Source organism: Danio aesculapii, chromosome 6 (assembly GCF_903798145.1).
Source record: "Danio aesculapii chromosome 6, fDanAes4.1, whole genome shotgun sequence".
Taxonomy (NCBI): Eukaryota; Metazoa; Chordata; class Actinopteri; order Cypriniformes; family Danionidae; genus Danio; species Danio aesculapii.
In genome coordinates, this window is record NC_079440.1 from 63187039 (window position 1) to 63212243 (window position 25205).

General features: G+C 44.8%; 1 pseudogene; it reads left to right on the forward strand.

The window, feature by feature from the left end:
- Positions 1-13947, forward strand: part of LOC130231229 (putative ATP-dependent RNA helicase an3) — a 13950-nt pseudogene extending 3 nt beyond the window's left edge.
- The last annotated feature ends 11258 nt before the right edge of the window (positions 13948-25205 follow it).

The window sequence follows — 25205 nt, forward strand, 5'->3', positions numbered from 1 at the left end:
GTTTCCGCTGCGCTCTTGTTTCACCCTCAGACCGAGAAAGAAGCGCAGCTCGACGTGAACCCTCCGCCGAAACACCGAACTCAAGCCGAAAACCGACGATTTATTTTAAAATAACGTTTACATTTCGGAGTGACTCCGTTTTCTTTATTTTTTCCTCTTTACGATCCTCACCGAGCACCGTCGACCGTACTCTCAGACGCGGCAGCAGCGCCAGAACAAGCGACACACCGGCGAACAAAGGAACCCGTCAGTCCGCGACACCGGCCCTCAACACCCGTTAGTTATGAGTCATGTGGCCGTAGAAAATGTGCACGGTCTGGATCAGCAGGTGAGCAGGGGCTGGGGTTATGTTTGGCGGGCGGATGGGCTCTGGAAGCGGCGGTGTGTAAGATGGAGGAGCCGGGATGGCGGCGGTGATGATGGCGGCGGTGGCGGATCCACACACGAGGCTTCATTGGTGTTTACGGGCCGCAGGAGCTCTAGATCCGCCGGAAAAGCCTTCAGCTGCCGCTTCATCCTGCCGCTCTTCGGCCTGTCATTAAGTCTCCGTCTGACCTACCGATTATTTAGTATTGTTCACATTAGGCCGTGTTTTCGTGTCATTTTGTGACGTTACAGTCACCGATTACTATTTGTCCGTAATATAAGCAGGCAGACGCAAACCGCTGAATCTGGTTCCGGTTAAATGAGGGTCCAAACCGGTTTTTATCACGGTTTAATCTGTCTGGTGGTTACCGTATGAGCAGGCGGGTTAAAGGGACAGTATTGTAAAACACGGGTTTCCACTCGTTCTCCCTGGTGTTGGTGTAAACCCCTGAGGTTATCAGTTTCTGTTGAACACAGTAAGATGTCTCGATCATCTGCTGGACAGTGGCAGCTTTCATATCTTTTGTCTTCCTCTTATCAATGTTAAATATTCTCTAAACTCATATTTTGTGTTCAGAAGCAGACCGAAATGATTAAATTATTACTAAATTTGTTTAAATTGAGGGATTTGTTATAAATCTTGTGACCTAATTTACTCTTCAAACGAGCAGTACCGAATAAAGCTGTTGTTTTAGCTGTAATTGATGTGCACGTGGCAGTGTGTGTGTGTAAGTGCAGTGTGTTCAGGTGTGTGTTCCAGTTCAGTGAGATGTGTTGTGTTTTTCAGCTGGCTGCCCTAGACTTGAGCTCCGCTGATGTTCAAGGTGTCACTGGAAGTGAGTTTCTGTTCCTCATTTCAGCACGTCTCTGTGCTCCACATTCTGTGTTTAATCCCTCAGTTCTGGGCTGGAAGTGGAGTTTGTGGTGGACAGACTGACTGATGTTTGTTGAAGCAGAGCTGTGTGTGTTTGCCATATTAACCCCGTCTCCTCTTCTCCAGGGCGCTACATTCCACCACATTTAAGGAACAAAGAAGCTGCTAAAAATGGTATGAGACTAATTTTATTAATATTTAATAATGTGATCCTCCAAGTCTGAATGCTTTAATGATTTTTATAAGATAGTATTGATCTACTGTACTTGCAACATAAAGCTGTAGTTCACCCAAAACTTAATTCAGTCATAGAGTCGCCCAGTGCTGCTGTCAAACCCGTGAGTTTCTTTTATCAGTGTTTAACACAAGATGAGGTTTTGAAAAGTGTTGGAGGCCTGCACCCATGCAGGACCTGATTTACTCACTCTGGGAGTCAGTGTTACAGTTTTCAGCTTTCTTCAAAATATCAAGAGACTCATAACGGTTTGGAAACACTTGACCGTAAATAGTGAGCAAATCTTCATTTTTGTGTGGACTGTCCCTTTAAAACACTGCGTCTGCATCATATCCCCATAGTCAGGGAATAAACCAGTTCTGTGACGTCTCCCATTAGAACATGCATGAAGTAAAATTCATTTTTAGACATTTATTATAATTATTGCACCCTCATATTTATCACCATTGTGCATGATATAAAATTATACACAATTAAAACGATATCTTGTGTACAATAGTTAAACTTGATATACAAATGAGCAGTCTGGTTTCTACAACTTTCTGCATTTAGACTCTAAACAGCTAGAGATTGGACATGTATAGAACAATAACCATCGTTATCAGCTGATGTGAACAGTTTTATACATTTTTATTTTTGGAGACTCAAAACCAAGCAGCTTTGTTCTGGATTTCTGTAAATCTTTGCATTTATTAATGAACATGATTCATATGGTGGTTTTTAAAGTGGTCCAATTAAATCAATATTAAATGTTTATCCTGTTACAGCACAGCATGTTCTCTAGTCAAGTTTATTTGTTATAGATCACCGCTCTTGCATGAGAATGCATTTGTAAATGAGACTGCTGGTGGTCCCTGATCTGTAATCTGATTGTCTCAGCGCTCTCCTGAATATACGAGCTGTACATTTCTATTACGACAGCTGTGCTTAAGAGAAAGTTTCATGTAGAGCTACACACACTATGCTTTCAGCATTAATATCACACTGTGCATCCACAATATTCACATCACTGGGTCTGCAGTGTTGAGTCTGGATTATAGTTGACCAGAAGCACATTCACACCTTAATGTTTTTCATCCTTGGGTTTTGTCTTGTGACTCGTCTAAATCAAGCTCTTAAATCAAACACATTTTGTAGACAAGTAAGAACATTGTTCAGAGAGGAGTCAGAATTAAGAGATTTTCTCTTAAATCAGCTGAATTATCGGCCAGTGGATGAGGGACATTCATATCAAACCTAAACAAGAGGATTGAGCTCGTCTCAATGGCAGATTATTTTCCTCAAGGAAGTTATTTTTTACTTCTAAATGTGTATTTTTCTAGTCTAGAAGATGATTCTTGATTTAAGACGTTTTAGATATTTGAACTGGAAAAAATATCAAAGTGAATTCATTTTTTAACAGAGTCGATTTTGCAGACTGTTGCGGTAATGAGATTTTTTATTACTTTGGAAATGATGCCAAAAAGGTACTGTGATATGTATATGAGTTTTAATTAATGTAGACAAATGCTCCAGACTTTTTCAATTATCTGCAAAAACAAAAAGTTAATTTAAACATTTTTAAATTCATGGTTGAGAATTTTTAAGCTAAGTTTTCGAGAGAATCACCCATATATACAATGAAGTCTTTATCAGTGTTTTACATTTAATTATTGACGTGGTGAACCGGTTTACTTTTAGACTGCAGAAAGACTTAAAATAGAACTGATTAAGCCATCAGGTGAGATTGTATTCATATCGCTATATACATTGCAGAAGAACTAAATATTGCAATATCTGATTTGTCCAATATCGTCCATTATCCATTAAGTTTCATTATTAACTCTCTAGACATGTTTGGAGATATGAGTAATGGGTATTATTAGGCTAAATTTGTATACATAGCGTTACATGATGAACTGATGTGTGATGTGGAATAAGATGATCAAATGCATAAATATCAGTCTTCATGCTGTAAATGAATGAAGAGGCTGTAGAAGTCGAGCTCTGCAGGTGAAAGGTGATAAAGCAGATGATTTAAATCACTGCGCCGAGAGGTTAACGTCATTCCGACGCTTATTCACAGCCCTGGAAAAGGCATGCATAGAAAATAACAATCTGTAAAATAACAGAAGCTGAAGTGTGCTAAACATGATGAATGTGTAGATCTCATAACAGATTGGAATAGATTAAGACCTTCTGGAGCTGTGTCAGTTGAGTGTTCATCAGCCAATAAAAATCAATCAACAGCCCTGTAGCGTTAATTAATCTTAGAGGAACCCTTTAAAGTTATTTTAGACTACATCAGGAATGGGATTTTTCCATATAAATATGGATTTTCATATCTGACCTCAGTAGGGTGACCCTTGTAATTTGTGTAAATATGGAGTATTGGGGGGGGGGGGGGGGGGGTCACATTGAGGATCATCAGAAAGCCTGATCAGTGGCATCCTCAGTGTTTATCCTGCATGACAATGAGCATTCAATGCTTTATTCAGGGACATTATTGGATCTAATAATTACTGATTTTCCCCCATATTCCTCCTCACTGATGCGTTCTCATCATCACATGCCTGCAGCATCATTTGAGTAAAACAGCGTGTCAATATTATAGCATTCATATCAGTTGTTTAACGCAGTGGAGATAAACTCAAATAGGAAAGTTAGGGTTAGCAACACCACCATCAGTTATTGTAGTTTGGCTTCCAACATCGTCATTTATAAATAATAATCACAATATATAACATATTCAGGTGTTTTGTGTGTTGGGATTGTTGCTCATTTAGGGATCACGGCTTCAGCTTTCATTTGATTGTTTATATTCGTGACTGGAACAGGTCCAGTTGGTCTACCTCTGCGTTTAGATCATAGGTCTCAAACTGGATTCCTGGAGGGCCGCAGCTCTGCACTGTTATACTCTAACTCTAATTAAACACAGCTGGTCCAGCTAATCAAGCTGTTCAGAGTAGTTTTGGACACCTTGGTTGGTGGATCAGCTGTGTTTGATTAGGGTTTGAGCTAAACTGCAGAGCTGCGGCCCTCCAGGAATCCAGTTTGAGACCACTGCAGTGAACCTGTTCTGAGTGTTTTATTGCACATGCATATCTCAATTTGTACAGTGGTTGCATACAGTGTTCAAAGGCGTCTGCGCTAGCACCCAAAAGGCAGAGTAAAATGCTAACCATCGCACAAAAAGTTGAGCTTCTGGACATGCTAAATGAAGGTAGAAGTTACATGGCTGTAGGGCTCCATTACAGAATAAATGAAGCTCTAAAGGTTTTGATTTTTGGCTTCATTCTAGAAAAACTTATATGTGAAGGTTTGAGTGATTAAAGGAGAGAGAAAAGTGTGAAACTGTCTGAGAAAAGTGTGTATTGAGGATTTTTACAGCCTTAACATCTAATAATTATAACAAAGCGCACTACTTCATGGATTTCACCTATTGAGGGTCATTTTGAGAACGCAACAAGTGTCCTCTGTATCTTCCTAAAAGCCCCAATGCTGTTAGTTTAATCCTGAAAATCATCTGCATAACTCATAAATGTACATTTGAAACGGTCATGAAGACCTGCTGAAGCCCCGTAGCGGGAGTCTGTCCACCAGTTGACATGTAACCGTGCTGTTTCAGATGCTCCTGGAGGATGGGATAACGGACGCAGCAATGGCTTTGTGAACGGCTACCATGATGGCCGAGACAACCGCGTGAATGGCGGCAGCAGTTTCAGCGGCCGCGGACCCATCCGCAGCGACCGCGGGGGCAGAGGAGGCTTCCGGGGTAAAAGCACTGGGTCCTACAACCCCATCCAGCCCATGCAGAGCGCAGGCAGGTGTCGCCGCACACACCTGAGAGCCTGCTCTGTTTCGCCATCTGCCAGTGTTGCTTTACTGATGGGAATCTCTGTGTCTCTTAGGGTTTGGCTACGACAATAAAGAAGCAGGCGGATGGAACGTCCCAAAGACAACCGCCTACAACAGCTTCGGCGGGCGCTCCGACAGGGGCAAATCATCGTTCTTCAATGACCGTGGGGTCCTCATCCAGGGCAGGTGAGGCTCTCTTCACACTCAAGAGGGGAACATGTGGTGTGTATGTGTGTGAGACTAAAGTGCTGCTGTGCTCCTCAGGTATGAACGTGGAGGTTTCGGTGGTGGTGGAAACAGCCGATGGGTGGAGGACTGCAGGGATGAAGACTGGTCCAAACCACTGCCTCCCAATGAGCGTCTGGAACAGTGAGTGCTGCTGTGCGCTTCCCTTCTCATGAGTGTGTTCTGTGAATTGAGTTGAAGTCTTTTTATTAAGAGTTTAGTTCTGAGTTTGAATTAAATATATTTACTTTCTAATTTTCCTGAATGTAGGTAACTCTTAATAAATGTTTCTACTCTTACTTCAGCTTTTAAATGAGGCCTAGTTTAAATATGAGCACTGAAGGGTTGAGTATTTACAGCAGGTTATCTTCACATTCATGCTCAATAGTGACCCACAGTTAAGGGGTTACCCACTGCAGTCCAAGCTGGTGTTTTGGCTGAGTGTGCTGCTTGTCTCCCTGCAGCGAGCTGTTCTCTGGCAGTAACACTGGGATTAACTTTGAGAATATGATGACATTCCTGTTGAAGCGACGGGTCACAACGGGCCGCAGCCCATCGACAGCGTGAGTTTCCTGATGGGGTTTTGAGGGTGATTCTCTGATTAATGGTCATATTCAACAGCGTCTCTCTCTCTGTCTGTGCAGTTCCATGATGTGGAGATGGGGGAGATCATCATGGGTAATATAAACCTGAGCCGATACACACGGCCCACTCCGGTTCAGAAACACGCGATTCCAATCATCAAGTCTAAGAGGGACCTGATGGCCTGCGCACAGACCGGTGAGAGGCGCGTGTGTGCGCGCGCGCGTGTGTGTTGATAGATCAATTAGATCAATTTAGAGACATTTCAGTCCCTTTAGTCGCTGTCTGTAGGTGTGTGGTATAGTGTAGTTGTGCTAAAGTTCCCTGAATTTAATCTGCATGTTGAGCTGCAGTTTCTGAAATCAGTGGAATCCTGCTAGATTTGACATCACGCTGCTGTTATATCAGTAGTCAAGGAAGCACCGTTACTCCTGCTGTAGGCGCCTCCTGTAAATCAGTGTCAGTGTTATAGTTTAGTGCAGGTCTGTGTTTTATGGAGCGTAATTTGACGAACAAAACACTTTACATCTTTACATCACTATTTAATCTATTCTGAAATCATCTGCCCACAATAATGTTGCATCTGTGTATCTAACATGTGCAATCAGCTTATTTATTAGTGAAAATGTTGCTGTCGGCCATGAAACGCAGGGGGTGTAGACCCTTATAGACCCCATAAGCTAAAGTGGTGATGAGGTCTTGATAGGTAATGAATGTCTGTTCCCGGTGTATACCCTGATGTGTGTGTGTGTGTCTGCGCATGTAATAGGCTCTGGGAAGACAGCAGCGTTCCTGTTGCCTGTGCTCAGCCAGATCTACACTGATGGACCCGGAGAAGCTCTGCAGGCCGTCAAGAACAGCGCACAGGTACAGATTCAGCTTCAGCTCAGAGACATTACTCTACACAAGATCTGATCTTAACCTGCTCTACTCTTGTGCTCAGGAAAATGGAAAGTATGGCCGGCGTAAGCAGTATCCCATATCACTGGTGTTAGCCCCGACCAGAGAGCTGGCTCTACAGATCTATGATGAAGCCCGAAAGGTAATAAACCCCTGCAGAGACGCTGAACAGAAGCGATCCTTCACTCCAAACACTATACTCACACCGCACAGCACTGAGAGATTTACAATGACTCTTCGGTTTGATGTGTGAGAGATTGTTTATATGTTAATATACTGAGTTATGTGTTGTCTGTGATTTCGCAATGAAATGGCCGTATGTTTCTGATGAGGCAAATAAACAAGCAAACTCAACTCCTTATAGTTTCAAACCTTTGAGTTTAGTTTGGTCAAACAGAAGGTATTTAGAGATCCTGTACCTCTTGACTTCTGTGGTCTTTATTCCTCCTGCTGTGGGAGTCAGTGGTTCCATGTTTCAGTAATTAGCAGAAGAAACTCAAGGTGTGCAGCTCTTGACGGAGAGTAAATGCTAATGTTCCCTGTGTGTGTGAACTCTCCTTTAGAGCTCCTCAGTGAAAGTGTGATGTGTGTTTGTGTTCTCCTCCAGTTCTCGTACCGCTCTCACGTGCGTCCCTGTGTGGTGTACGGCGGCGCAGACATCGGCCAGCAGATCCGGGATCTGGAGCGCGGCTGTCATCTGCTGGTGGCCACGCCCGGGCGCCTGGTGGACATGATGGAGCGAGGGAAGATCGGCCTGGACTACTGCAAGTGTGTGCTCCAGCTGCTCTTTTCTTTGCTAACCGCTGTGTGATTTGCTTGCCTGTTAAATCTGAACACACCAGCCTCTACAGGGTTTGCAGTGTTCTCTCTGCAGTGTGTAGCCTGATGATGATGATGATGATGATGATGAGATATGCAGCAGTTTAAGTCTGCGAGCTTCACAAAACCGCCACATTTGCTGGATTTTTGCATTAAATTCGACCGTTGCAGAATAGGGAGTTTGTGTTAGTGCAGCGGGCGCTCGCTGAGCAGTATGTGTGTGTGTGTGCAGTTATCTGGTGCTGGACGAAGCGGACCGGATGCTGGACATGGGTTTCGAGCCGCAGATCCGGCGTATCGTGGAGCAGGACACCATGCCTCTAAAGGCCTCCGTCAGACCATGATGTTCAGCGCCACCTTCCCCAAGGAGATCCAGGTGAGTGCGGTGCACAGGTAACACCAGCCCTCCTGCTCATCAGTTCCTCAACAGTGTGTGTTTCTCTCAGATCCTGGCCCGAGACTTCCTGGAGGACTACATCTTCCTGGCGGTGGGCAGAGTGGGCTCCACCTCGGAGAACATCACGCAGAAGGTGGTGTGGGTGGAGGAGAACGACAAGCGCTCGTTCCTGCTGGACCTGCTGAACGCCACAGGTACACACACCTGCTGACACTGCACTACACCTGTCTGAGCTTTCAGGGTGGATGAGCAGCAACACCTGTATTCTGACTGATTATTAAGACAGTTTGGGGTTGTTCAATAGTTTTTTAAGAGGTTCGTCTAAACACCAGACACATGAAGCTGAGAATGGGCCTGCACAGTTAAAGCTGATGTTATTCTCCCTCCTGTGGGTCTAGTTTCACTAATGTTCTCCAAGTGTTGCTTGTAGAGGAGTGAATCTAATAATACATAAATTACGAGCATAGATGAACTAGCAAAGACAAAAGTGAATGATAGTGTTCAGGTATTCACTGTTCTGGTACAGGTATTGAATATCAGCACTGCAGAGTCTTCATTGTAGATTATTTAATCTTTATTAAAGTTACGAAACATTTCTTGTGGCCGGATGATTTAAACTCTGATATTGAAATGTTCACACAGTCACAGGCCTTAAAGGGACAGATCACTCAAAGATTAAAATGTCCTCACTCTTTACTCCACTTGTTTCAGTACTGTAGGAGTTATTAGATTATACTCTGTTTAAGAAACCTCATAAATGTTTGAAACAAGTGAAGGGTGTAATGAAAATGGCTAATAATGTTTGGGTGAACTCTCTTTATAAAAATGCCTGCAGATAATGCACTTACTCCATTATGATTGAGCTATAATCCCAACATTGCATATCCTGCGATTGCAGGTGCACACATTGAGAAATGGATGCTGAAAGCATATATTGTGCACCTATAACTTCAATATAGGCTAGTTGTTTTTACTACTATCATGTCCTTGGCCAAAACCTTGCTCTCACGTTGTTAGTGCTGTGTAAACATTATCAAGATCAATTTTACAGAGATATAAACTATTTTAAACCAGATGGATTGGAGCGTGTTCTATGATATGCTGTAATAAAACTGAACATCATTGTTTTTATTATTATTTACCATGTATATGTAGACATTATATGAAACATTTTAGTAGTTAAATTGTGTATGAACCCTGTAAGGGGTTAATAATATTGACCTTAAAATGGTTTAAGGATATTAAACTGCTTTTATTACAGTCAAACTAAAAGACTTCCTCCAGAAGGAAAACTATCAAGATTCCTGTCTCTGTTAAACTTCACTTGGGAAATATAGAGTACCACAGGACGGTGAATTTAGACTGACTTTAGTTTATATATATATTTGGTGTGTGTGTGTGTGGTGGTGTGTGTGTAGATGTAGTTGTGGTTTGTACATTACATCTGTAGAGTATGAACACACGCTCTGACCCACATGTAAACCTTATGAAGCATGACAGTGATATGTTGAAGCTCACCCCACGGTCTGGTTTTATTCAGTTATTCCGAGTGAGGTTCAGGAGAGTACAGGCGAGAGCGTAGAGAAGCCAGGTGAGTAGAGACACTTTACCTGCACTGGAGCCGGAAACAAACGCAAGTCACACCGCACACCTTCATTCTGCTTCAACATCATTTGTTTTCCAACCTCCCTCCCGTCCATCTCAAATCAGATAGTGTGTTTATTTTATTATTTTACTCTGCAATCCCTCACTTTCCCTGTTTTATTTTTGTTTTCCCCTTCAGCCATAGTGTTGCTCCTGCAGTGGTTCACCCTGCGGCTGCTGGATCTGCATGAAGTGTAGAGTAAATCTGCTGTAAATTAGAGAGATCTGCTGTAATATAGCGGTCTTTAATTTATCTGCACTTCTGTGAGATCCAGATGTGTGTCGCTCCCCGTTCTGTGTGCCACTCATTGAGTTAGTGCCTCGTTTCTAGTCCAAATATCTGAAGATTCTGAAATCAAGAGCATTTTCAGAACCACCTGTTTTTAAGGCCCAGCTCACCTGAAACTGAACATTCTGATATTTACTTCCTCTCTCCATTTGGTTCAAACCTGTTTAAATGTCTAATTTAAGCTGATAGCAAAAGAAGATAATTTGAAGAATGTTGGAAACCTGTAGCTACTGATTTCCATTATTCCAGTACTGTTGTCCTCTGGAAACCTGGAGGTCAGTGGATCAAGGGTTTTAGCTTTCTTTAACCTCCTCTTTTGTGTTCAACAGAGGTTTGAAGAGAGTAAACAACATCAGCCTTTCCACTTCTGGGTGAACGCTCCCATTAAAACAAGCTAAGCCATCTGCCAGCGGCCATTTCCAAGCAGATTTAGTTTGTTTTGAGGGGAACTCGCTCAATGTAGACTCATGTCTTTGCTTGTGCTGGAACTGCTGCTTGATTAAAGAGTTGTTGGACATTTCCAGTAGAAACGCGACCGTAAGGTCAGCATGTCTTCAGTGTAGTGTGTGTGTTGGGTGTGTGTGTTGACGTGTGTCGGCCATCCCGCAGGTAAAGACTCTCTGACTCTGGTGTTCGTGGAGACTAAGAAGGAGCGGGCTGCTGGAGGACTTCCTGTACCGTGAGGGTTACGCCTGCACCAGCATCCACGGGGACCGCTCGCAGAGGGACCGGGAGGAGGCGCTGCACCAGTTCCGCTCCGGCAGATGCCCCATACTGGTGGCCACGGCGGTGCGTTGATCACTGCGCTCTGATCTGTGTTTCACTGCAACAGTTTAATGCTTTAACAACACATGCATGATAGTTAAGCTACACTTATATCTGAAATCATCTTAGCATCAAATGATGGCTCTATTTACTTCTGTGTGAGGCGTGTGTGATGCGTCTCTTATGGTCTGGTGTTCTCTCCTCTGCTCACACTGTCTTATTCCTCCATCTGGTGGTCTTGAACGCTGATGTGAGGTTGTCATGTTTATGTGAGGTGTGTTTGTGGTGCTGTCCTTTTCACTGGGTTTATCTGTGAGGAGTTCTGCTGTAATGGTGAACCCTCCTCTGATGTTCTGCTGGATCTCCTCCTCCACAGGTGGCCGCTCGAGGGCTGGATATCTCCAATGTGAAGCACGTCATTAACTTTGACCTGCCCAGCGACATCGAGGAGTACGTCCACCGCATCGGCCGTACGGGACGCGTGGGCAACCTGGGTAACTACTGACCTCGTCTGAATACACCACAGCACCTTCAGTTCTGTGCGATGACCCAAAAAAAGGCCAGAAGCTCTGGTTCATCACTGAGTACCATGTTCATTCACCACAGTTTAATCCTATAGGGGGGCACTGGACCTGGTGACTGATTTTGGTCCCTCTTGTTCCTTTCATTTAGGCTATTTATTCACTTATTATTACTTTGCATTAATGACTGAGCTACTGATATAAGGCATAATAGACTTTATAATATGCACAGTTTCACTATTACTGATTTTATCAATGAAGGTTATGTAACGATACCATTTATTAACGCAGACGGACATGGCTTCAGCGCCAACAGTGCTTTAATATTTTATTCTCCTTTCCATTTTAATTCAATTAATATAAACGTTTAAAGACATCAAACTATGCCCACACATGCAAGCTAACCCACTATCATATAATGGGTAAATGACGATAGTGAAATCAGCATAAGAGTCATCACGCTTCATTACCCAACCAATATCAGCTTTAGGAAATAAGTTAAATGTTGCAATCTGTCATTTAAAAACAGTAGCTAGATGTTACCTTGTTATATTTTAAGGCATTAGTGTAGCAAGACAGAGCATCTGTTTACCTCAACAACAAAAGAAATTCAGTTATTACCGAGAAAACTGGTTAAATTGTGTTATGGATAGCGTGCAGCTCAATAGGCATAACTTTTATTATTATTTTAAAGATAAATGATGATTGGTCATGTTTTTTCATGATATTGTCCATTTGGCATTTGTAAAAACGCCACCATAAGCCATCAGGCTAATATGCCTACCAGTCATCTTATTTAACCTATTTTAATAACTCTTCAGGTTACATTTTCAGTTTTTAGGGCCATGAACAAGTCAAAATAAAATCGATATGCTAACTGTAATTTAGCTCTTAATATAGGCCTACAGTATATTTCTGGTGTTTAATTTTGCATGAGCAAATAGCAGAATAGCCTAAACTACATATTTTAAAGCTCATTTAGCCTACCCACAGCACATGTGAGGTTGATCCACGGCAAATCCACTTACTCATCCACTATATAGCCGACCTATTCATTCATAACACTGTAAACTGCTCAGGATGATCATCTTTAAACTCAAAAGGCATTGAGTGTCCTGACTTAAGAGTGCTGCTGCATAATGGGATGTTTCTCTTCACAAAAGTGCACATCAGCCACTTCAAAATGAAGGCAAACGTTCAAGTGTTTTCTGTTTTGTCCATTGTATGGCTTTTAATAATAATAATGAATATAAATTATAATATTTCGAGTGTAGACTACTGTGGGACTGTGCAGTGTCCAACTAAACATGTTTTAGGCTACTCCTAATATTAATCCCCAACTGATGTTGACTAATGTGAAAATGACTGGCGTCTGCTAAATTAAATTAAATAGCAGATTTCTTTAGCGGTTTTCTTATTTTTTCTCCTCTTTAGAGCTCAGGAGAGTTGTATTTAAAGAATTAGTTAACCAAAACATGAAATGAATGAGGCGTCATGTCATCCACTAGTCCAGTTCTCTCCTGTGTGAGTTTAGAGTGCTCCTCCTCCGCCGTGTGCGTGTTTACGGGTGTACCCTGACCTGACGCGGGGACCAGATCTCTGATTGCTTTAATTTCATAATCTAGTTGCTTTTTCATATTATAACATGTCTACGCGTGTTCTGAAGGTCTCTGAAACTCTTTCTGAGGCGTGCATCTTCGTTGGTTTGTTAGCTAGCTTATCGTTAAGCTTGATGCTAACCTGCTGTTCAGAATAGCTGAATCCTCCATGCTGATGTTCAGGAAGTGCCGTTTCACTTGTGTTTATGTTGGTCTTCGCAGGTCTTGCAACGTCATTCTTCAATGATAAGAACGGCAACATCACCAAAGACCTGCTGGACATCCTGGTGGAGGCCAAACAGGAAGTGCCGTCATGGCTGGAGAGTCTGGCGTACGAGCATCAGCACAAGAGCAGCAGCCGCGGACGCTCCAAGAGGTACGCAGACGTGCTGCTGTCATTCAAACTAACCTGCGTCTCCGCTTCAGAACCGTCAGCTGAGTCTGTCTGGAGCATGTGTTCGCAGTGCTGTGGAGGAATGAGCGGGTCATGTGTGATTGGACCGTAGGCGCTAACTCTGCTGTGCTCCTCAGGTTTTCTGGAGGCTTTGGAGCTAGAGATTACCGCCAGAACAGCAGCGGTGGCGGCGGAGGCTTCGGGGGCCGCGGCGGGCGCAGCACCGGTGGGCACGGAGGGAACCGGGGCTTTGGCGGTGGTAAGGGTCGGTTTCGCTCCCAGCGCCTTCATTGGGGAGCGCACACTGCTTTATTCCTGTGATGATCATCGGTCTGCATGCTAACGCTAACACTGTGTGTTTCTGCCCACAGGAGGATTCGGAAACTTCTACAGCAGCGACGGATACGGCGGAAACTACTCCCAGGTGGACTGGTGGGGGAACTAGCGGCGCTGTGGCGTCTGTGCACTCCAGCCACACACTTACACACGCACACTTACACACACACAACCTCAAAAACACACACACACCACACACTTACGGTGGACCACCACGCCAAACACACCGAGCGGAAACCACATGTACCCTAGCCAGACTCCCCTGTAGCTGCAGGAGCTGTGCAGAGCATTAGCAGCGGTGATTCTCTGAGCGCTGCGGCGTTAGCGGACCCGGACGCTAGTTCTCCACCACATCAGTTCTTTCCCCTGAGTGAGAATCATCAGTTTGTTAATGTGCTGTGCCTTTACACTTAGACTCGCTGTGTTCTCCTCCTCTGTTTTGGTTTTGATGTCTGGCTGATGATTATTTTAAGCTTCTCTCCTCTTTCGTTCCCCCTGAAGATTTGTTTGGGACTGTTTAACAAAATAAGCTTGGATGTAGTCAAACCTTGGCAAACTCTGGGATGGTCTGTCGTATTTAGAGCTGAAATTGAGGTGCGCAGTGCTCGCGCCGCCCCCTGCTGGGCTTTACTATTACTGAAGGAGAGGAGATCCGCTCGCTCTGTCCTCAGGCGAGACCTCCCGCGGCTGCGCTAGCTCTAGCGGCGTCTGCGGTCGACCGACTCTTCTCTTCCTCCCGTCGGCGTAACGGCTCCTGAAGCCCAGCTCGTCTCTGAAGAATCCGCATGCTAGTGTTCTTGTTTTTTGGTCAAGGAGAGTTACGAACCGATTCTGCAGCAGGCTTTACGTTCGTTACCGTAACATCCGTCACCTCTTAATTTCCATCAGATGATTTGTTTATTTTCTCTCTTTTTCAAGCTGCGTTGAATTCCGAAAGACATCCTCGGCTTTACTCTGGAGACGCGACGCCCGCGAGTGTGTGTGTGTGAGAGTGAGAGTGCGAGTGTGTGTGTGTGTGTGTGTGTGTAGCGGAGCGGAGCGTCCTGCCAAAGACTGGTTCTCTGGCGTTAAACTGAAGTGCAATAGTTTCCTCAAGCGTGTTGTGCCTTTGCATGAGCGAGCGGCGGTGGCGCCCCCTGTGGACGCCCGGCGGCGGTGGGAGCTGACTTGAGAACAGCGGTGCTACTTTTGGCCCTTCTGTGTTTCACCCATCGAGTTTTACTGAAGTTGTTTTATTGCACATCTAGGGTTTTATAAGTGTGTCGAGTGCGTGTCCGTACGCTTCCAAATACTGTGTGTGGAGACGGTGGAAGAAGAAAACTAACTAAACGCAGCTTGTTTACAAAAGGGGACGGTTCTCCAATAGTTAACCAGGACTGATTTGGGACCAGGGGGATTAGCAGTGGGGAATTTAGCTATTTGCACAGATTACTAGATTCTACTTTTGCTGCTAGTTTGTGTAATTTATTGAGCATTTTTGAGAAATATTTATTTTATAAGCCTAAAAGTGATAGTTTCAAGTAACTTGACCAAAAGACAGTACAAAAACACTGGCACTTGAATGTTGAATGTCACCCGTATGCGTGGAATTTATATTTTTTCGGGGTAGTGTGAGCTTTTTAATGTTTAAGGTCGTTTTGGACTCGGCCAGAATCCACTTCTTCGGTCGTTTGGTTTCGCCGACTGAACGCTTCGATCCGATCAATCGAGCTCTGAATTGGCTTCCAAATTGCGAACGCTAAACAACCATGCCAAGGTTTGGGAAAAAAGTTACAGAAATATTTTTGTAAGTGTGTATCAGTGCAAAGTGTTCAGATCCTCCGGTTCTTTTGTGTTCTTTTCGTTTGTTTTGTTGGTTTTCCTCCAGTATTTGTGTTGGGTTTGTGTCTGTACCCCCAGTGACTGTCTGGCACACGGCAATCTTCAATATCAGAAACATGTGGTTCTTCTCTATGGTTGCATTGCATACTGGGCCGTGGCGGTGGTGTTCTCTGACAGGTTTGGCCCGACGCTCAGTCTTAAGTGCGGCGGAGCGGCCCGAGGGTGCAGAAGAGTCCACCGGATCATGTGACAGAACACCGCCCGAGCCCGTAGCGTTAGAGTATTTGCTTTATGTACTAGATTAGAGGCTGTGCACTGCACGAAAAAACAACCATAAATGTGTTTATTGTACGATTTTACCAAATTAAACTTGGAAATAGCAAACACAGAATGTGTGTGTGTGTGTGTGTGTGTGTGTGTGTGTGTGTGTGTGTGTGTGTGTGTGTGTGAGAGAGAGAGAGCCTGCTGCGTGAGGGTTTGTTCACTCAGTAAAAGCTGGATTGACAGTGTTATGTGTTCTGCAGATGTCCAGAGTCTTGTGTGTCTGAGTTTAAACTCTTGTTAATCTGCATTTACAGCTCATGCGTGGCCTATTATATATCGTGTGGTAAGTTCAATAAACCAGCGTGTGAACGGGAGGTTTCATCACCAGTAATGATCTGCTCCAGTTGTAACCCTCGGCCATCTTCTCTTGTGAGCCAGATCTTCTACAGAAGCTGAGACTCTTTCCACACACTCTCAAAATCAGCTGAAGAAACTCGTCCTCATGGGTTTGAGGCCAGTGAAGGACATGACAACATCCAGTTTTAGGTGAACTGTCCCTTTATATCAGCTGATGGTTATATTTGGCTCATACAGCAGGTAAAGCCTGCCTAAAACACCCCAAACTCTTCAACTGAACTTGTCCATTTTCCTCAGAGTTCAGCATTTCTCTGTACATCACACATCAAGACTGCGCTGATAACGTCTGCGTCTCCATATTAGAGATGTTATTAGAAATGTTCCAGCAGGAGACGCTCAGCCAGAGCACACCGACAGAGACTGATGGAGGAGCACAGAAGCTGCTGAATGTTAACAGGAATCAAGTGCACTGAACTGAGGGCGCTCTCTAGTGTTGTTTTATTGGTTTGTGACACGCTCAGGCCTCTGTTTGCTGATTTTATGACCCTACTGAAACTCCTGGACTCTCTGGAGAGATGAGCTCGTCACATTTAGTGCAACTGGTGAAACGATGCAGCCCACATGAGCGTCAGCCGAGCTGGAGACCCACAGCTCCACTGCAGACACATGAGCTGCGGCCTGGATCACAGATTCAGAATGAACCCTGTAGTCAAGAGTTGTGCCAGATTACCTGATGATGACTTCCTCAGAGGACGCACTGAAGGATGGATCCATTTGTATTGATCAGCAGTTTCTCCTCATCGGCTTTAATGAAGCGTCTCCATGATCTCAGGTGTGGTCTCATTACCTTTTCCTTCAGGCGTCTCTTGGCTGTGATTGGCTCTCTGCAACACTCAATCATCTGAGCCTGTAACAGCAGAAACCCTCCACTGATGGTTGCAGCAGGTAACAGCACACCTGTGGCGGAACACCTTTAGCCAAATATCCCACAGAAGAGTGTACCTTACCTTCACCGTTCCTCTGGTGGGATGATTTTCCCATTCCCCCACACACTGAACACTCACCACAGCTAAACCCCTCATCATCTGTTCCCAGATCACCTGAGCCTCCTTTACTCCAGCATTCTCTGAGCACTAACTTCCTTTAAATAATCAGCACTTCCTGTGTGTACCCCCTCGCCGTGTTGCTGTCTCCTCGACTGCAGGCTGATATATAACTGGCCTCATGTCCTGCTGTGGGTACGCTAGTGCTAATCACTTCCCTCATGTTTAAAGGTGAGCTGCTTCACGGTGTGTTGAAATATCTTTAGACACTGAAGTGTTTTTATTATTGGAGCGTTCAACAAGAGCACAAAATATACAGGACTGGTGTAAATCCTGTAACAGAACAAAAGATTATAGCAGGGGTGAAATGAAGTACAATAATCACCTTAAATCACAGTGCTGTATACAGGACACACAGAATCCAGTCCTCTGGGTGTTCTAGAGAAGAGATAACCCTGTGAGATTCAGTGTTATTGATGTTAAAGCTGCTGGAGCTCGAGACGCTGTTCAAATAATATTTCAAATCTTTACAAAAAATAAGACAAAGGGGCTTTACAGATGAAAATAAGCATCTGTGTATTAATACTTCTGCTAGTGAAACAGATATATTAATTAGGAAATAAATTTACTTCATCAACATCATAAAAACCAAATCAAACATCCCTGTGTGAGCAAGAAAAATGATCTAAGAGAGAGACACACATGAATAAACTAAATTATAAGCAAAAGATCTTAACATGGGCACTTTCCCAAAGAATATGATCCACAGATTCATCTATTAGTCCACAAAATAAACGAGGATAAAGTGGATGTAGCAGAAGGACACTTCTTTAATCTGATCTGTGATTAAACATGTAAAGACCACACCATCTTCCCATGAATATCATGAAATAAATCATTCCAGTGAAGTCTGACATGAGGACTAGAGCAGTGTTTCCCAACCCTGTTCCTGGAGGCACACCAACAGTTCATGTTTTGGATGTCTCCCTCATCTGACCCATTAACTTCAGGTGTTGGAGTCTCTTCTGATGTTCTGATGAGTCGTTTCAGGTGTGTTGATTAGGGAGAGAATTAAAATGTGTACTGTTAGTGTGCCTTCAGGAACAGGGTTGGGAAACTCTGGACTAGAGGATCTATCATTCTGAAACAGATGCTGAATCTCTCCATTTCTGAGAGAAGCTTAAGCTGAAACTCATTTTCCAATCAGTGAAGTAAAGTAAAGAACAGAATCAAGAGTTTTAAAGGGGAATAGCTCCACTGGGAACTGACTACAGCAAACACTCGTGGGGTTATAGGAATACAGTCTTTACTCAAGAACTCTGAAGAAAGTAAATGACCATTATATTCAAAAGTTGACAAACTAAGCAAATGTTGTTCATATTAGGAAAAATAGATTTATTTTATAACACATATCATGGTTATTCCAGTACTTAAGTAATTAATTCCAGTAATTAATACTTGCTTATGGAAATTGGATAATTTAATAGTAAGTTTAGAAATATTATAATTACATACAAAAGAGGGAGACCACCAACTCTGGGGATAATATACTTGTTAATCTCATTCCAAAGGGAATCAGGATCATTCAAAAACTGCCTCAACCAATTTATCTTGAAAGTATTATTCATAGAAGACTGTCTATAATAACAGATTTATATAGTTATTATATAGTTATATAGTGTCTTCTGTTCTTCCAAAGAAAGTCCAAAAGCCTTCAATCAACCTCAGCACAGAAAGACTGGTTCACAAACAGCGAGAGAGCAGGATATGCTACTCGAAATACCCTCCGCTTTGGAAAGGCGAGCGCTCTCTCTTTAGAGATGAGGCCCTTTGGAGCCAGGAATTACATTTTTTGTTTTGGTTTTGGCAATTACTGGGTCAATTTAATGTACCTAATATTGTCATCTTTGCAAATAGTCATACTTAAGTAGCATACTTGAGATTTAACAGGGATGTTATAAAGAAAAGAGGCCGAGCAGGACTTTACAGCAAGCAGCTCACATTTATCTAAAATTAAAGTTAAGCCAAAAGATAACAACATTTGAATATAATTAATAGCATGAGGGTCTGTCATTCCTCCTACAGGAAGAGAGTGGTGTCGTCTGCTAATTGGCTTATGAGGAAATGTTTATCAGCTACATTAATACCTTGTAGACTACTGTTAGGGTTATACTGCGAATAAGAGGTAAGAGATGCTATTACAAAAAGGTAAGGCGAGACTGCCCGCCCTGGCGAACTCCTCTAAACACTTCAAATCCAGATTCGAGATTAATAGAGCAGGTAGCAGGTATATTTTTATAACGTGCGGACGGACTTACAAAAGCAATCACCAAAGTTAAACCTGTGCAATGACTAGAATAAAACTGCTCAAGAGAATCAAAAGCTTTATAATCCGAGACAGATATCATTACAGATGTGTGTTTGAGGGCTGAAACCTGTCTGTGTTTCATCTGTGATTGTCCCAGCACACCTTTAAGCCTATTGGCCAATAGTAATGCTAATATTTTGAGTCACAATTTAAGAGGCAAATTGGACACCAGTTATCTGTAAAGGACGTCTTTCATTGGTTTGGGAATTGCAGTAAGCCTTGTGATAATGTTGAAGGAGTGCTTCAAATTCAGTGCTTTCTAAAAATTTCAAGTAAAACAGGTGCTGAATCTTGAGCAAACATGTTGTAAAATTCAGCCGTCAGCCCATCAGTTCCTGGAGATTTATTATTTTTAAGGACTTCAATAGACTCCATTGGACTCTGAAGTGTTTATAATGTATGTGTGTGAACATGCGCAGACCAGAGCTCATTAATATTCATGATTCTTCCAAATAAGGTCAAAGCTGAGGTAAAGTATGGGAAATTCAGATGAGAAGGGGCGGGGCGTGTTGAGTAGTCCCTCCTCTTTTATAAAATAGCCAATAACAGCAGCAGTATTGTAAGTTCTGGCACATATAAAGCTCTTTGTGGTGTATCCCGCTGTGGACAGGAGCTCTGTGGCGGCTCTACTCTCCTGCTGGCCTTCACCTTTCCTTTAATAATAATGACACTAACCCTAAACACTTCTCTCCGCGTGAGGGATTTGAGTTTCAGTGTGTTTAAGACATAACTGAACATGAACCATTAATTAGCTGGCTCATTTAAATATGCATGGATATTCATGAGGTGATTTGCATTGGCTAGTTAGGGCTGAGCAGTGTGTGAGAGGCAGGTAGCCCGTGCTTTACTCAAGGAAACTGCAGAGGTGTGTGTGTGCGCGAGGGTTCATGAGGTTTTATCGCTTCAGGAACTCTAGTAAGTGACGCAGAGCCTCCAGGGCCGAGGCGAGTTCATCTTCAGATCGGTTAAAGGACGGAGCAGAATCAAACCGGAGACTTTACGGTGTTTATCTTCTTTCGGCTGCTGCTGCTGCTCCGCCATTTTGGGCGCTGTGTGACGTCACACGTCAGGTGGTGTTGACAGCTGCGGGAGTCGCGCCGCCTTCAGCCACGTCAATGTTTTAGACGGTATTCGGTGAATCCGGTTCAAGTGTCCGCGTTTCCCGGTGAATATAGGAGTTCGCGTTGCTGCGTGTCCTGCTGCCAGGAGCCGAACTGAACTCAGATCAGTGAATATCTGACTGTCAAACTTTCCCGCACTCGCGGAGCTTCAGCGCGCTCGCTGTCACCCGATTTCCCTAATTTATGGAAGTCACGCCCCTTTATTTGCATTTCATAACAGCGCAGCCGCGCCGCCGGTGTCTGTGATCGCGCGATGCTCCGCGGCGGCAGAGCGACCGTCGCCGGATCCACATTACCGACAGCACCGGAGCGCGGCGCTTCTGGACCAGCTGGTGACGCTTTCCAGCTCCGAGCTGCGATTGGTCGCTGAGCCCCGGAGGGCGTGTCCTGGGCGACGGCGTGGGTTCGCCTGTGTGACACAATTACAACAACTTTAATCTGGCGGCGGACAGTAACTTTCACCTTGTTTTACCGCGTTCGGTGTTTCTGAGAGCGATCGGCCGCGGAGGCACCGGGCCGCGGAGCGCACTTTATTCCCACTAAACAATGTGAGAAACGCGCCACCGGAGGGCCGACTCACTTCGCACGGGGCTTGAGGAACCGACGCGCGGTTTACGAGGGAAAAGTTGGCTTTTATTGTGGCTTTTGGACGCTCGGAGCTCGCCTGCGCTCCACTGCACGGCGCGGTTCCATGAAGCCGTGCCGAGTGTCGGTGGCCGCCGCCGCTGCTCGACGCCTCAGCGCTGCTGGTGATGAGGAGAAGAAAATGGCGGCGGGAAAAGCGAGTGAACCCGAGGAGGAATCACCGCGGCTGAGCGCGCAGGAGAGCGACACTCTGGCCCGCGTCGACAGGTCGGAACCGCCGCTTACCGGAGCCCGCGAGCGGCTTCTGTGCTTTTGATAGTTTGTGGGTGTGTGGAGTGTGTGTCTCTGTGTGTGTGTGTATGCATGGTGTGGATGTGTGTGTGTTGGTCAGAGAGTTGATCCGCAGCGCTGTGTGTGTGTGTTTGTGTCTGTTTGCAGCTCTCTGTTCGGATATCAGCGGCTTCATGAAGATGGCGCCAGCATGAAGGCCCTGCTCGTGAAGGTAAATGCGCGTTAAAAAACAACAACACCTCACACACACTCACACACACACGCAGTGCAGAATGACAGTCAGTGGCGGTGTTTGTGCGGGTGTGAGGGCTGCTCCTTTCCGCGGACTCGAGCACCGGCTGACCCGCCGCGCGGCTCCTCCTCTGCGGGCACTGGAGCTCCCGACCGCGGCGCTGCGCTCTCTCTACGGCGGGTGTCACTCCAGCAGGCTCCCGGTGATGGGCAGGAGCGGCCAGGCCTCGGTGTTTGAGTTCGGTCTGTATTTCCTCCGGAGCTCCTTTACCGGGTGGCTCGCTCGGGTTTGGCCGCCGGTAATGGCTGCTCGGGCGGCCCAAGATGGCGGGGCGGGCCGGGGGAGAACCGGAATGCAGAAACCGGAGGAAATAACGAGCAGAACTGCGACTGACCGCATTCCGAGCTCCGGGGACCCGCCTGGGTCTCAAACACCTGAGAGGGAGTGGACAAGGGCCACAGTTACCTGTAGTGAACACTATTAAGGGGACAACGGCCACAGCGACCTGTAGTGCACACCAGAGAGGGGACAAACGCTTCAGTGGTCTTTAGTCTACACTAGACAGTGAATAAAGAACACAGCGACCTGCAGTGGACACTAGAAAGTGAATCAAGGCGATAGAGACCTGTAGTGGACACTAGAGAGTGAAGAGTTTGCTGTGATGTCAGACTCGTGACTGATATCTGATCAGCTGTATTGATCATGCCCGATACTGCCTTCAGTCCGTCACCTGCTCTGTGTTTGATCACTTTTGCTCTGCCTGTCTGACCAGCTCTACTTGTGTGTGTGTGTGTGTGTGTGTGTGTGTGTGTGTGCGCGTGTGTGTGTGTGTGTGTGAGAGAGAGAGAGAGACTGTGAAAACATTCTGACATCTTTTTATTGTGGACAAACTCATTTCAGAATCTGTGTGTTCCACTGAAGGCCCGAAAAGCCCAGACAGGTGTGTGTGTGTGTGTGTGTGTGTGTGTGTGTGTGTGTGTGTGTGTGTGTGTGAGGCAGCAGCAGGACAGTAATGAGCACAGAATGGTGTGTTTTGCTGGATTCCTCCTCCGCTGTGTGTGTTCTTCAGTCTGCTCTCGGCTGTGTTCTCATTGGTTCATCAGTTATTTTCAGTGTTCTTGATTATTTTGATTGGTGGTTCACTGTAATCTGCTCTGGCCTGGTGTTAATAGTGAAGCGGTGCCCGAGTCCAACTGTAGAGTACTGAAATGTTCTCCAGACAGGTGTGTGTGTGTGTGTGTGTGTGTGTGTGGTGGTGCTCCTTCAGCACGGTGTTATTGAGGCTCGTGTCATCAGTGGTGCTGTCAAAGCTTGAGCTTACAGAGGCGTGACCCCATCATCAGTGCAGCTCTGCTCCTGTGCTGCAGGTGGCGCTGCTGTCAGGTGAGCAGGGGCACGCTTCACCTGGACCAGCAGAAAGGCTGCAGTGGGCAGAGCGGGCTGGTTCTGCTGTTGGTTGTGAGTGTTGGGGATTCTTCATGTTGTGGAGGTCTACAGCTGCTGCTCAGGGTTTGCTGGTCAGTGAATGTCTCATGATGTGTTCATGCTCAGTCATATATCCTGATGACGGATCCATCACGTTAGGGCTCGGACATTAATCGAACAACTCAGGAAATCCACATTTCCATCTGATTTTTCCAGGTGGATTTTATCGATTATTTAGTCTACCGTGTGTGGAGTCACGTGGCCGCGCTCTGTTCATGCAGATTTATACTGATTTGTATGGAGAGTATGCGTATGGTCCAGCGCAGTCTTGGTGCGGTCGCATACCCACACACCTCTCAAATAATGTAACGCATTTGGAAGTGGAGGAGCTGATTTGTGTTTACCTCATGATTAAAGCTGCTGCACGTCTGCTGGTTCCTGCCTCTGATCGAGCGAGTGGTGGAAACTCGACACAGAGGGACATGAACACCTACTGCCCACTAGTGTTCAGCAGAGTTACTGCAGAGCAACACAAACAGCACAGAAGGATATCAATGCACGACTACACACAATGCAGACGCCGTGGGTCACGCCGGTCACTCTGCAGATGAGTAACACCTTTTAAAGTCTGAGGCGGATTGAAGCTGCGCTCACACTGGGCTTTGTGTGTGTGAAATTCTGTCGTGCGTCGCAGTGTAAAGGGGCGGGATTAAACAATGATTAGACATTAATAAAGTGAGCGATTGCTCCATGCTTTACATGTCTGTCCAGAGAGGTCCTATTCTGATCCTCGATTCATCTCACGCAGTCAAGTGATGCGATTTCACAGGTCAGAGTTCACCAAGCTTGAACTTTGCACCGCAGCAACCTGCGAAACTTGACGCATGACCCTGCGTTTCCGGTCTGACACATTGGCGTGCGTATGAATGGAAGTCTATGGGAGGAAAAGCCCAGTGTGACCGCAGCTTCATTCTTCTGCTGCCACGTCTGATCTCTGGTCAGGTAGGACGATGGACCCATTCTTGAACCTTAATTTGCACTAAATTGATGATGATTGTGCGCTGCGCGGAGGTGCTTTGAGACGGCATATCTTCCATTACATTCAAATTATTATTGACAATGAAACATTTGTTTACAGAAGATGCAAGAAATGCTCTGTTTAAACGATTATTTACAGGATATTCGAGAGTTATTTCAGTTCCAGATGCTGCTTATTTTCTACTTTTAATATGAAAAACACAAAATTATTTAGTTTCCAAAAGTGCAAATGATTTATTTTCATGTTTTATAAGACAAACCCGACTGCTGGTTTTAGGTGTCGTGTGTTTAGTTTCATTTGTTCAGCATTGATGCGCAATAAATCATCCTAGATAGTAGATGTGCGTGTTTCCTTCAATTATCCTAAAATACAGTAATGCACCCTTCATTCAGAACATCTGTCATTAATAAGTGAGCATATTTACTGTACACTTGTCTGTGAATTATGAGGACAATATATAAATAATATAATGGTTCATTAATCATGATCGAGTTCAAATCTTTAATTAATCGAGATTTAGATTTTAGGCTTAATCGTCCAGCTCTACATCATAATTCATAATCGGCAATATTTCAGCGACGGGTCGTTCTTGAAGAGTTCATTCACTTTGAGCGAATCTTTAATGTGTCTCATGAACGATGAGTCGACTCGGGGTGTGATTCGTTCGTTGGCGCGTGCACACGTTGCACATGTGGAGGAGAAGATCAGCTCATGATTCAAGCTGAAGGACAGAAGCCGATCATACACAAGAAGAGCTGATCCGCTCAGCTCTCCAGTCCTCGGTTTCTACATGATGGACGGACGTGTGTGTGTGTGTGTGTGTGTGTGTGTGTGTGTGTGTGTGTGTGTGTGTCACGAGAACCAGCGAATCAAACCT